General features: G+C 48.5%; 1 protein-coding gene across 1 annotated transcript in view; it reads left to right on the top strand.

The window, feature by feature from the left end:
- The window catches only part of cdh23 (cadherin-related 23), a 209,271-nt gene that overhangs the window by 19,490 nt on the left and 177,281 nt on the right, over positions 1–12,500 (top strand). The gene's annotated exons all lie outside the window — the stretch shown is intronic.

Genomic DNA, 12,500 nt, shown 5'->3' with positions numbered 1-12,500 from the left:
TCTCTGACAGCCCCACGGCCCGGGTGTCAGCGCGGGGCCCCCGGCTCCACCGCGCGGGAAGAGGAACCGGCCCCCTCGCCCTCTCCTTTATCACTCTCCTGTTTTTATTTATAATTATTGTGATGGTTTGAAAAACCCAGAAAGAACTTTTTAGAGTGGTTTGGACTTTTATTGTTCTTGGGGCGGGAGGTGGCGGGGGGGGGGGTTGTTGTGTGTGTTTTTGGACAGTTTTCAAGTGGCAGAAGGTTCCAGATTGATTCTGAAATACATTCCTGGCCTGTGCTCTTGTTTTGACAGGCCGGTGCTTTTTTTTCCTTTGTTTTTGGGGGTGAGCTGGAGGTAGAAGGCCGCGGAGGTTAACATCAGCCCCCGAGATGTCTGTCCGGGAACTGACACTCCAATAGCCACTATTTACTGTATGGATCTTTACATTAACGGGAGCTGAGTGGGGCTTCATCATAATGGCCTGAGCTGTCATGTGACCTGTGACTTATCTGACTCATAGCGAGGGATCGGTTCAAAAACGGCGAGGCCGTCAAGAGCGTAATGTCAGCTCAAAGCCTGACGCCGCCACAAGCCGCCACAGCTCTGAGTGACACCGTACTGCGGGCGGCTCTGCGTTACATTACGTCACATTTCATTTAACTGATGTACGGAAAAGTGTTTAATCGGTGTCTCGGTGGCGCGGCCAGTAGAGCACTGACCGCATGCTCGTTGCGAGCCGCGACGTCGGCGGTTCGAATCCGACTGTCCGACATTTGTCGCATGTCTTCCCCTCTCTCTCGCTCCCATTCTTCCTGTCTCTCTATACTATATACTGTCCAATAAAGCTGAAAAAGGCCTAAAAATATCAAAAAAAAATAAAAAAATAAAAAGTGTTTAATCAAGGTCATTAGAACAAACTACAGAGCAGGTTGGATAAGGTACGATTCACAAAGAATCAGTTGTACCGGCGTGCACATTATGTTCACGGCACATGGCAAATAGGCCAAGTCACTAAGGAATTCTGACTAACTACAGCACCAAGATAATTACAAATGTAAATACAATATACATACACATACAGCTGCAACAATCCTAGCTCAGACCAGAGAGTACAACACGGGTTAAAACATTCAGACAGGACTACGGGCAGCCTACCAGCTGTAGCTCCCTCCCTCCCACTCTGAGACCCATTTCTTCTCTACCACCTGTCACTCACCCTGCCCTGCTCTCTACTGCCCTCTGCAGGGATGCCAAGTCATGATTTGTTGAGAGAGTTCTTCCCAGTTAGCATGGAATTGATATATACGGTAGTGCTTCATTCTCTAAGCGGTATGGAAGCACCATAGCTCCTAGAACAAAATGATGGTCACAATTTACAACTTCTACAAAAGCTCACGGTCACGTGCGGTCACACAAACTGCCACATCTGACCATTTTCTCTGGAGTTTTCTCCAGCCCGAGACATCTTCACCTGGGTGTGCCCATATCCTGGTGCTGCTCCTATCACAAACCCTGTCCTTATCTCTGTTGGCATTGCCATCAGCTCTGTTCTCTCTGGAGGATCTTTACCCTGGAGTAAAATCCAGCTATGAAAATTGAACTGATCAAGCTGGTCATAAGCTGGTCTCGCTGGGTATCAGCTGGGCAACCAGCTAGTGCTTGTCTGAGCTGGTAGCTGTTGCAAAACATAGCTTGAGCTGGTCAAACCAGGTCAAGCTTGGGAGCTGGTCTGAACTGGAAAAACCTAGCTTTAGCTGTTTTTTTTACAGCAGTTCAACTTCTTCCAATCCAAACATTTTTCTTCAGTCCAAACATAAATGTACTTTTTTCCTGGACTGTGTGTTACATCTCTTGTGTTGTTTGAGTGTTTCTCTGATGACTTTGCCTCCGTTACCTGGAGCGGGATCAGAGGGTTTCTGATCACACACGCTTGTCTGTTTGTTCCCTCCGCTGTCAGCCAACATGACAACTGAAACATTTACGGGGATATTTGGATCACGTTCTCCGAAAGGATTGCCTATGGGAGAAGGAGTGCGTTATTATAATTAGTGCTGCTTTGACATCTGTTACAAGTGGCTGTGGTATGCACTCCAGCAAGTGCCAGTCAAGTTTTAAGAACCGTTCCCTCATCATTTATGCTAAAACTATCTTGCACACACACAAACACACGCAGTGAGAGATGGGGAGAGAGAGAACGAGAGAGACGCACACACACACACACACACACACACACGCACGCGCGCACGCACACACACACACACACACACACACACACACACACACACTCAGAGTGAGAGAGGGAAATAATATAATTTTTTCCTCAGCACTTTTCACTAACACCGGATGACCTTCAGGTAGTTTATGTGAGTCTGTGTGTGAGAGGGAAAGAGAGATGGAGTATGTGAATGTGAGAGAGAGAAGGAGAGAGAGGGAGAACTAGAGAGAGTGGGTAGAGGGTGCATGTCTCCCATCCGTAACAGATTTAGCCATAAATCTGCAGGATTAATATACGCTCTTTCAAGGACTATCATGGTGTGTGTTGCTGAAACACAGGAGTCACTTAGAGCTGGACTGAGCCCAGCGTCCATCCGCAGATCGCTCACTACCTACACTATTAATGCCCCACACACAGAGAGAGAGAGAGCGAGAGAGAGAGAGAGAGAGGGAGAGGGAGAGAGAGGGAGAGAGAGTGAGGGAGAGGGAGGGAGAGAGAGATAAAGAGAGTGAGAGAAAGATAGTGATGCAGAAAGGGAAAGAGAGCAGTGCAGAGAGAAAGGAGAGAAAAAGGGAGATGCAGAGAAAGATACAAAGGGAGCAAGAGAAGAGAGGATGGAAAAAATGGGAAAAAGAGTGGGAATGGGAGGAGAAGCAGAGCAAGCAGGAAGGAGAGGAGAGGGAGGAGAGGAGGAGAGGGAGGAGAGGAAGGAGATGGGGAGAAAGGGGGAGAGAATGTGGAGGCTGACAGAGACGGATGTAAGTGCAGAACAATGCTTCGGGAGCTGGGATCAGCTACAGCACTAGGCTGTGGGTTTGAGTCCCAGGGGAGTCACTGCTATTGTATTTAATCTGAGATGCTTTAGCATATATCCAGATAGCCAGCTGAATTAATGGAGTGTTTAAAATGGGTATTAAAACACACCGTATCCGTGTTAAGTGTGTGAAGTGCAGCTGCTAAAGGCCTGTTAAGAGCTGTAGGGTAATACGAGCGGGGTGAGACTGGGTATTTGAGCATGTGTTTCACGCAGCACCCAGACGACGGCGGTGCTAGCCGACAAACTCCTCGCCGACAAACTCCTCGCCGAACTCAACCGGCAAGTTTGAGTTTAACTATCAGACCTCGCTTTTAATTACAGCCTGTTAATTAAGTCAAAATAGAATTGTTTTATTTATCGCATTAATTATGCAAATTGGCCCTTGGGGCTTTTCCTTTTTAACGAACCCGTATCTGCGGCTCGGCGAGGTGGAGCCGGGCGCGTGCGGAGAGGAAGGGTTTATCGCCCGGCGGCCCAACCCCAGCACGCTTCACCAGCGTGGGCGCCTCCGTCCTGGCCCCCGGAACGTGAGGCCGACGGCGCGGGGCAGAGGGAGCGCCTCGCGCGCGTTTAACGCACGTTACCACGCCAGGACCGTGGGATTCAGCGGTGTGATGTCACTCCCGGCGAGTGGCCGGCTGGTCAGCGCTGACGGACGGGATCTGAGGAGAAAGCCTTCGTCCCGTCGCTCCTGCTTTGTATTCCGTCTGCTGTGTGGCTCCGGGCTGGCTCCCTTCCAGAGGTTTATTATGTGGAGCGCCGCGTCCCCCCTCATACACGCGTCCTCCCTCTCCGCAGCGTAATGTGGGCTCGTGTCACTTTGATTTAACTGACATTATGCCACATTATCGCTTCCTTCCTGCTCCTCCTGACTGTCAGCTCCTGCTCCCCGAGCAAACAAAGACTTCCGCCCAGCGAAAGTACAGCCAACCGGGCCATCGGTCATTTGGTTTCCTTCCTTTAATATATATTTTTTTGTGTAATGGCTCACCCTTTTCCGTTATTTCAACACTTTGCATCGATAAAATAAAACGTGATTTAGGTGAAGAAATATAACTTTACTTTTCCTTTCAACAGTGCAAAACAAAACTCTTTCTGTAGGACACGTGTCCAATGTGGTCTGTGTGGCTTGTGGTTTTAATTTCTGTTCACCTCATTACCTGTATGTGCTGCCATTTTAAACGAATCTCAGAGAATAATCATTAGGCTGTACACTCAGGGGAGGACTCTCAAATAACAAATAATAGCAGGACATTACATAATAGTAATAATATTATTATAAAGCACTTAAACAAGAAATATAAATTCTGCTCTAAATCAAAAGTATAATTCTACAGTCCCCATTCAAATGCAATTTATTGTGTATGTTCCCTGAATGTATTTGAGTTGAGTCCTGCGTGTTTGTGTTTGCGGTTTTTGTTATGTGTGTCTGTGTGTGGTTATGGTCATATCTGTGTGTGTGTGTGTGTGTGTGTGTGTGTGTGTGTGTATCTGTATATGGCTCTGTGTGTGTGTGTGTGTAGTGTAATAAGCTCCCCGCTATGTTGGGGGATGGACAGGGGCTGTGTGTGGTTATGTGTGTATATGTGTATGTGTGTGCGGTTATGTCTGCATGTTTATGGTGTAATAATCTCCTTGCAGTGTTGGGGGTTGGGTAAGAGCTAAGGGCTCTGTGTGTTTATATGTGTGTGTGTGTGTGTATATGTGTATATGGCTCTGTATGTGTGTGTGTGTGTGTGTGTGTGTGTGTGTGTGTGTGTGTATAGCTGTGTGTGTGGTTATGTGTGTGTGTTTATAGTGTAATAAGCTCCCTGCAGTGTTGGGAGTTGTGTAAGGGCTGTGTGTGGTTATGTGTGCGTGTGTATGGCTGTGTGTGTGGTTATGTGTATGTGTATGTGTTTGTGTGTGTGTGTGTGTATATATATGTGTGTGTGTGTGTGTGTGTGTGTATGGTTGTGTGTGTGGTTATGTGAGTGTGTTTGTAGTGTAATAAGCTTCCTGCAGTGTTGGGAGTTGGATAAGGGCTGTGTGTGGTTATGTGTGCATGTGCATGGCTGTGTGTGTGGTTATGTGTGTGTTTTTGTAGTGTAATAAGCTCCCTGCGGTGTTGGGAGTTGGGTAAGGGATGTGTGTGATTATGTGTGTGTGTGTGTGTGTGTGTGTGTGGTTATGTGTGTGTGTGTGTATGGCTGTGTGTGTATATGTGTATGTGTGTGTGTGTATATGTGTATGTGTGTGTGTGTGTGTGTGTGTATATATATATATGTGTATGTGTATGTGTATGTGTGTGTGTGTGTGTGTGTGTGTGTATGGTTGTGTGTGTGTGGTTATATGCGTGTGTATGGCTGTGTGTGTGGTTATGTGTGTATGGCTGTGTGTGTGGTTATGTGTGTGTGTGTGTGTGTGTGTATGGCTGTGTGTGTGTGGTTATGTGTGTGTGTATGACTGTGTGTGTGTGGTTATGTGTGTGTGTCTGTAGTGTAATAAGCTCCCTGCGGTGTTGGGGGTTGGGTAAGGCTGTGGCAGGTGTGGTCAGTACGCAGCTCTCTCCCTGGGGACTGGCTTTACTGCCGGTCTCGATGGGACTTTCCCTCTCCCGTCCAAATGAACTGTCTGGGTTTTACACCCGCAGTCTCACAGAGCCCCAACGCAGAGCTCTTTATATGTAAATCACCTGCTACATGCGCATCGAGGGGGATTTCTATTCCAGACGTGTACGGCATTGCTCACTTCTCCATCTGTGTAATGTTCCCTCTCTCCGGACGTTAACAGGACCCTGCCGGAACAGGGTTTACAATGCCCGGGCCTGGGGTTGAGTGGGTGTCTTAAAACGGAAAAACACCCCCCCCCCCCCCGCTCCCCTGACATTTTACCGCTCCTGAGATTAATTTATTAGCTGCACAACAAATATGACTTTTTAACATGGCACTGTGAGTCTTTGTCAGGTGTGGAGTGATAATCCTCTCCTCCGTGACTCCATTCCCTGGAAGTGTCATGCGTGGATCAGTTCTACGGGGTAGACTCGTCAGCTTTGACAAAATGACTCGCATTAATTACCTTAGGCCACGCGCTGGGATCTGTTGCACGAGGGGTCGATACAGACAGACGCCACAGCCCAAATCCACACCAAATCGCACGCTCAGCCGTAGGTTAAACCCGATAAGACATTTGCACCAATTTGTTTCTTTAGCTTTTATTCTTTCGTTTTTAAAAAAATCTTTAATTAGGCCTAATTAGTTCTCTTTAAAATAGGCCGGTCGGCGAGCGACAATATTTCATGTGTAATTTGCCGGCAGCCTGTGATCGGGTCTAAATAATGTAGCATATCCATTTTGTCTACAGGAGTGAGAAACAGCCCCGGCCCGTGGTAATGACGCAAGGCCAATTATCAGCGCATGTGATTAACTGTGTTGCCTTATCAATGACGCCGTATTAACACGCCACTGATATCTCTGTGCGAGCTGGGCATCGATCAGCGTCACCCACCGGCTCCCTAATCCGTCTCTCTGCGCTGGGCTGGGGAGGAAGAGACGCCTCTCTGGACACAATGCACAACGCGATGTCTGACGCCGTGCATTACGCGTGTCAGTCTTCCCCCTGTGTTTAACTGCACTGAGAAATATGGAACAGTGCCGATTTCAATTAAATACATTCAAAAATTAATGGCCGTTAACCGTAAAAAGAGATTGGCCAAACGGCTAATTGCTGAGGGATTAATATTTAACACTAATTCCAGTTTCTAAACGAAATGAGCGTAATACCCAAAGGCAAAATGAAAGAAATCCAAGAAAAAAAACCAAGAATCTTAAGCGGACCTGTCCTCCTTATTGCTTGGTGTTTCGTACAGGAAGTGACCGTATTTACCTTCTTTAGTGATCCGGCCACTCGTCTGATTGACAGCTCAGTGACTCATCAACCTTAGGTTTCGATTACATCATCCACACGGGCTGTCATGGCTCAGGCCGGTCCGTCAATATCGATGCTCATCTTCCTCAGCTTGGCGTGAACGGTGTCGCCCGCTTTAATTCCGCCCCTGTTCCTCCTCCCCCCCTCCCCCGACCCCTCTGGCCGGGATTCCTCGACAGCGCTCCTAAATCTCCCCCCACACCGCTGCTCCTGCTCCTGACCCTCTGACCCCAGTTGACCTTCAGGGTCACGGGGTCATCAACACCAATCAAGCAGGGCTTGTCCCTGGGAGACCCCCTCGGCCCTGTGCTCAGCTGCCAGGAGAGGGGGGGTTATTGATCGGTGCAGGAGAGCTGTCCGCTCAGCTCTGATTTAACGCCCTCGTCGTCCTGCTTCTTTTAAAAGGGAAGCTTCAAAAAGCAACATAACATAAAGTATCTGCATGATTGTATGCATTACACGGCTTTCTCTTTCCTAATTAAGCCATTCTCACTGCTGGGGGAATTTTCTCCAGCAGTGGAGGTGGACAATGTTGCAGACATTAGACAAACGTTTAATCTCACCGGAAGGTTGCAGTCCCATGCTACCCCACCATTCTCAGATTACCCCACCTTACCCTAGCCTGCCTCACTGTGGCTTACTCAAACTGCCCCACTCTCTCTGCCTTGTGGCACCCTGCCCTGCCCCAGTGAAGAGGAAAATGCCCAGTCCAGCAGTGACTGGGGGAGGAGAGGAGATGAGAGGAGAGGAGAGGAGGGGAGGTGGGGAGGGGAGAGGAGAGGAGAGGAGAGGAGGGGAGAGGAGAGGTGGGGAGAGGAGGAGAGAGGAGAGCAGAGAGAGGAGAGAGGAGAGGAGAGAGAGGAGAGGAGAGGTGGGGAGGAGGAGAGAGGAGAGGAGGAGAGAGGAGGGGAGAGAAGGGCAGGAGAGGAGAGGTGGGGAGAGGAGGAGAGAGGAGAGGTGGGGAGGAGGAGAGAGGAGAGGAGGGGAGAGGAGGGCAGGAGAGGAGAGGTGGGGAGAGGAGGAGAGAGGAGAGGTGGGGAGGAGGAGAGAGGAGAGGAGGGGAGAGGAGGGCAGGAGAGGAGAGGAGAGGTGGGGAGAGGAGGAGAGAGGAGAGGTGGTGAGAGGAGGAGAGAGGAGAGGGGAGGTGGGGAGGAGGAGAGAGGAGAGGAGGGGAGAGGAGAGGAGAGGTAGGGAGAGGAGGAGAGAAGAGAGGAGAGATGGGCAGGAGAGGAGAGGTGGGGAGGAGGAGAGAGGAGAAGAGGGGAGAGGACAGGAGGGGAGAGGTGTTTGCAGGCAGTTGAAGGGAGACAGATAGCACCACCTAACTCATTGCTCTTTTCAGGAGCACAGGGGGTATGGAGTCAGGGTGTGGGGGGGAGGGTGTGAGTGTGCCGAGTGTGTGTGTGTGTGTGTGTGTGTGTGTGTGTGTGTGTGTGTACGGGGGGGTTAGCCTTTTAATACGCGCTGTATCATTCATAACTGTAATGCCTCCGTCACTGTGTGCTAAATGGCATCGTTTGTCAGGAAAGGGCTGGTTGCCTCACTGCTACAGATAAGCTTCAACAGTCAGCTCTGCATTGTGTCCACAAGTACACAAACTCTGCTCTCCCTCTCTCTCTCTCTCTCTCTCTCTCTCTCTCTCTCTCTCTCTCACAGACACACACACACACACACACACACACGCAAACAAACACAGTTTATCCAAGCAAGGTTTCATTAGCTCCTACCACTGTCTCAGCATCATATTTCTTTCTCTTTCTGTGCCCCCCCCACCCCCCTTCCCCTCCCGATGTCTGACAAATAATCCTCCAGTCTCATTTTCCTCACCCTGCTTCTCTCCTTCTCTGTTGTGAAAACAATAACGGTGAGAAAGCTCTTCCACTCAGCCTCCGTTAGAGACAGTAAAGATAAGTGTAACATACTGTCGTAACGGTATGCAGCGTGCAGAAATTCAGCTCTTTCCGCTCACACTACGAGCAGCACAGTGTCCGTTTTCCCTGTCTGTGGGCTCAGGCAGTCTGTAGGGGCAAAATAGTTATTATTAATGAGTAGGTACTAAAATGGCTAATTTGCACCGTCTTCAACCAAATTATAACTCACATTGAAAGCAACTAAATTTGCATAAATCTCATTAGAAACGGTGAACGGGGTTCATAAATCGTCTTATTAATTAGTCATTTTTCTCTGTTTTATGGGAAAAGGCGGTGTATTAATGAAAGGAAGGGGCGTGTGATTGTGCAGCGTAATTGGTCTTTGTGTTCCGCGGCCTGGCTGAAAGTGACAAGAGCTGAGCAAGGAGGAGGTGCGTGTGGCCTCACCTCTACTGGCTAATTGTGTAGCCGTGTGTCTGTGCGTGTTTTCAGGTGTGTGTGTGTGTGTGTGTGTGTGTGTCTGTGTGTGTGTACTAGCCATATAGTCCATCGTGATGACATGGAAATTAAAGGTACAATAGGTCATTTCGGACTTGTAACGGTCGAGAGAGGAATAGCAGCAACAAACAACTTCAAAACACAAAGCTGTTTATCCCTCCCCCTTCTCTGTGAACGCGCTGATGTTGAAACGCCATTGGCTGTGGCAGTTAGAACCAATTTTCAACCAATGAGCTTGAATTATTGTACGGATTATACAATACAATGTCGGGCCATCAAATGTAAATTTTGAAACCCGAATTTAAGGACTATAAACACAGGCAGAGGGTGAGTCAACATGTCAGTGAGGCTTTTTCAATGATAGGAAAGGATTTACAATGCTCTTGTAACAATGTTTTAACACAAAAATCTTAACTTTTGTACCTTTAAATAAAATGTTAATGCAGTATGTTGAAATAGAAATATGCTATAAGTTGTCATTTTGAATATGTCATTATTTTTGGTATGGCCCGTTTTTGCCCGTCTCTGATTAGCCTTCCTGTCTCCCTCCCACTCCTCCACTCAACAGATGAGTGACCCCTATAGACCACCGCAGCTCCAATTACACACACTGTTCTCCATATGAGTGGTGTGTGAGTATACACAAGAGTGTGTGTGTGTGTGTGTATGTATGTATGTGCGCATACGTACGTGTGTGTGTGTGTGTGTGTGTGTATGTATGTGCGCATACGTACGTGTGTGTGTGTGTGTGTGTGTAAGTGCATACATGAATGCGTGTGTGCATGTGTGTGTTTGAGAGAGAGAGAGGGACAGAGAAATGGAGAGAGAGTATGAGTATGTTTGATGGGAGCGTGTTCACAGCTCAAAGGAGAGGTAATGGTTTAGATGGTTTTCCAGCTGCTCTGATATAACCGGGTCCAGCCTGCAGGCTGCCGGACCATCAGGGCATGAGCGGTGCCCCCTCAGCCACTGCACCCAAGAGCTCTCACAGCATTCCTAATGTCTGTTTGTTTTACATCTGTTGGTTAGTCCAATTAATCCCTCATTCGCAATATTTCACATAGCATTTAGGTTATTATTTTAACCGCGGTAGTGAATGATCAAAGAATACTTTCGACTGTCGAGCAGGAGACAATCCTCCCCTGGAGCAATGCAGGGTTAAGGGCCTTGCTCAAGCGCCCAACGACTGTGCGGATCTTATTGTGGCCACACCGGGGATCGAACCACCGACCTTGCAGGTCCCAGTTATCTACCTTAACCACTATGCTACAGGCCGCCCTATGTCCTAGTCTACCATAAAGAGAAGACTATACCAGCATGACCTCAGAGGGTTCTCCGGAAGATGCAACCCACTGGCGAGCCTCAAGAACAGAATTTAGAGTTTGCTAAAAAAAGTACATTACAAAGTGTTATGGACATATGAGATGAGTATTCACCTGAACCAAAGTGATGGAATGAGTTGAGGACAAAAATGCTCATGATCTGAAGTACCCCCTCACCTGTGAAACATGGTGGAGGTTGTCTTATGGTGTGGGCATGTATGACTGAACACAGCATTTGAAATGTATGCACAGAAGCATTTTTTCTGCTGGATGGCTCTTCACCTTGTTACACCACGATGACTCCAAACATACAGCCATATTTGGAGTTAAACAGTGCAATGTTCTTGAAACTGGCCAAGTCAATCACCCATCCTGAATCCCATTCAACATGTATTTCACTTGCTGAAGACAACACCTCAGGCACAATGCCACAGAACCGGACAGAAACGGAAGATGGCTGCAGTACAGGCCTGGCAGGGCATCACCAGGGGCGATGCCCAGTGCCTGGTGGTGTTCATTGGCTGCAGACCCACGGGCAGCCATGCGGTCATACATCTTGCACTACGAAATACGAGGACTTTATTTCAGATCATGTTCATTTGTCCACTTGCTTTCTCTCCCCTACGATGTCAAAACAGGTGCATGGATCACCTGATGTGAATGTAAATTCCCTCGGATTAAAGTTGACAAGTCTGCGCTTCAGAAATAAAGACCTTTATAAAAAGCCGTCTGGGGGGGATAAGTAAAAACCCCGCGGCGTTATTGTGTCGGGAGTTCCTCAGCGGATCCGCGTCGTAGCGCGCGGCGTAATGGTGATTCAGCGCGCCGGCTCTGCGGAGTCGCAGCCTGACGTGCGTTCTCCTGCCGGGTGCCGTTGCGCGACCGATCTCCCAGAGTGCATTGCACCTGGCGCCTGGCGGCGTGGCGGGGGTTTGGACGGGAAGCCGTGGCTGCAGCGGTGCGTTCAGACGCTCGGGCCTGTTTTTAATTGGGCTCTCGCAGTGACGGCGCCCCCTGGAGTGGGCGCGTGTGATCGCGCCCTGCTGGGCCCCGACACCTGGATGTTCCAGTGAGGAGCTTCGCAACAGAACGGAGCGCTCTTAACAAGAACCGTCGCCTTTTTTAGGGTCGCCGGCGCAGGGGAGGGGTTACGGAGGTGGACTCGCATTCCGATTTTGAAAGGTCGAATTCCAGGCTGTTACGACCTCTGTCGTTAGCTCTTGTGTTTACAGTTGTGCATCTTTACTGCATGCACGATTATCTTTGCTCTACCTCAGGTTAGCCCAAGATTGGTCATTTCTGTTTCCGGTTCTTTTCTTGTCCTTGGAGCACCTGTTGCATCCCAGCAGTTTTACGTGTGTGAAATGTGTACAGTTGTGCTCACTTTAACCACAAGATTTTTATTTATTTATTACAAATCTCAAATTGTGGAGTACAGAGGCACATAAATAAATGATGGGTCTTTTTCCCAAACGTTGTGGAGAGCACTGTATGTGCACTGTGCTGGCCTGGTCACATTTGTCATGATTTGTGTGAAGAATATCTGTTATTTGTGTGTGGCGTGTGTGTTGGCCTTTAGTTGACGACCTGGTTTGTATCTCAGGGGGTTGCTGGTGGTGACACAGGGATGTTGCACCTTGGAGCTGAGATTGCAGGGTATTTATCCAGCAGTATTAACAGACAGCATGTAGCAGTAAGCTGTTTAAGTTCCTCTCAAGGCCCTCTGGTAAGCAGGTGAATTATGTATTTCTGGGGTCAGAAATGTGCCTCTTATGAATATCCCAGTAACAAGTGTTCTGGCTGTCTGTCTCTCGAGTGGGAACCTCCTGGCAAATTAGTGTCAAGCAGAAACTGCGCGTTATGTTTATTTCATTTTATTTTTTAAA

This window comes from Conger conger, chromosome 18 (genome assembly GCF_963514075.1).
Source record: "Conger conger chromosome 18, fConCon1.1, whole genome shotgun sequence".
Taxonomy (NCBI): Eukaryota; Metazoa; Chordata; class Actinopteri; order Anguilliformes; family Congridae; genus Conger; species Conger conger.
The sequence above is the reverse complement of the archived record's forward strand: the minus strand, read 5'-3'. Positions and strand labels throughout refer to the sequence as shown.